Raw genomic sequence first — 1,711 nt, 5'->3', positions numbered from 1 at the left:
GGGGGGGGGAGCAGGAGGCAACCCCATAATCCTCCAGGCCTCACCCCCCACACACACGTACCCTCTGGGAACAGAGAGTCCCCATCCTGGTTTAACCCTTCACCGCTCAGTCTGGCTCCCCCAGCCCCCGCTGAACTGCCTCCGTCCTCTGGGAATAAGCTGGGGGAAGGGGAACGGCTGCGCTGACTCACTCCCGTTCTCAGCTGCAGCTAGGGGTCTGCAAGGCGCTCAGGCGGGGGTCAGTTCAAGAACGCCCTCCACCTGGCCCGGAAGCCAGGACAGCCTGCTGGTCTCCCCCTCTCCTCAGCACCCACTTCCGGTGTCCCAAACTAGGTCAGCAGCGCTCGTTTCCTGTGGGTCAGCTAGCACCCGCGCCTCTGCCCCTCCCCTGCTCCGGACCCAGGCTCCCCGCCCCCCCCAGGGCGCCCCGAGGTCTCACCACGTCTCAGCCGCCCTTTGATACGTGGGGGTTGTGCGGGGCGGGGGGCAGGGGACCCGCCCTCTCTCCAAACACCAGCAGGGCCGGGGCGCCTGGGCAGGCACGTGTCCGGGCACAACCCGCTGCCCACGCCGCCCCCCCACTCCCGTCCCCCCCCCTCGCTCTGGCCGGGACACGTCGCTCTCTTACTTGGGGTGGGGTGGGAGGAGAGAGCGAAAGCTGGGAATGGAAAGCAGCGCCCCCCACCCCTTTGAATGGCAGCCCTCTGCCAGCGGCGCTCCCAGTAGCTTCCACGACTACACAGTAGCGACCCCCACTCTGTGGAGGGGCAGGTGCGCGCGCGCCAGCGGGGGGACGGGTGGGGGCAGAACTCCTCCCGGTCACCCGCCCTCGCTCTCGGGTTCTGGGGGCACGAGCCGGCCTGGGAAGGGTGGCGGCGGGACCGGCGCCTGAAGGAAGGGACTGGGACTGAGGGGTCGATCTGTGTCGCTCGGAGGTTGTCGCCGAGCCCCACTACTGGAGAGAGAGCGCGGCTCCGGAGGCGCAGGAAACCGAATAGTCCAGCCGGTAACTTTCCCCCCAGCCGCGGCTCCTCCTGCGCTCCCCCCGCCCCCAGTGCCACTGGCCCGGGTCCAGCCCACCGCGCCAGGGGGCGCGGGGGGGGCGCCTTGTCCTAGTTAGAGTCCGTCAGCGTTTCCATTCCCTCAGCTCGGGCGGGTCGGGGGTCTCCCCGCAAGTCACGGAGGAGACTGGGGGAGCGCTCGGCGCCGCCTCACCCTCTCTCCATCCCGGAGCAGCCGGTCTGTCTGATCCCAGAAGTGCAGAGAAAGTTTCTGGGGACCCTCCGCCCACCTTTCCTCGCAGTGAAAATCAATTCCAAAGATCCGGGGTTCCGGGAAGGCACAGGGAAGGGGAGTGGTGGGAGTCTGGTCTGCATGCGTGTGTGTGCGCGCGTGGGGGGGGGTCCCACTTACAGGACAGACGAAGGACACTGCAGTAGTCTCGCGTCTGGGGGACCCCGAGCCGGAGACAAAAGTAGGGTACACTCACCTCTCCGCCTTTGGGTCCGCCGGCCGGAACTGCTGAAGCACAGGGTGTGGAGACAAGCGCGTCCCCCGCAGGGCCCGGGGGCTTGGGGCCCTGCTCCGGTCCTGGTCAGAAGGCCGCGGTCAGTCGCTCGCTGCTCTCTGCTGGGGGGCTCCTCCTCCGCAGCCCTCGGCCTCCTCCTGCCGCCCGCCCCCCCCCCGGCCGCCGAGAACCGTACATTCACCT

General features: G+C 68.8%; 1 protein-coding gene across 1 annotated transcript in view; it reads right to left on the bottom strand.

The window, feature by feature from the left end:
• ZBTB7B (zinc finger and BTB domain containing 7B) overlaps nucleotides 1-1,661 on the bottom strand; it is a 16,143-nt gene extending 14,482 nt beyond the window's left edge. The window contains exon 1 of the mRNA XM_040635738.1: nucleotides 1,490-1,661. The gene's annotated coding sequence lies outside the window, so the exon portion shown is untranslated. The remainder of the gene's footprint in view (nucleotides 1-1,489) is intronic.
• Between the last annotated feature and the right edge of the window lie 50 nt (nucleotides 1,662-1,711).

This window comes from Ursus maritimus, unplaced genomic scaffold, assembly GCF_017311325.1.
Source record: "Ursus maritimus isolate PB19 unplaced genomic scaffold, ASM1731132v1 scaffold_2, whole genome shotgun sequence".
Lineage (NCBI taxonomy): Eukaryota > Metazoa > Chordata > Mammalia > Carnivora > Ursidae > Ursus > Ursus maritimus.
Note: the sequence above shows the minus strand (reverse complement) of the source record. Positions and strands in the feature narration are given on the sequence as shown.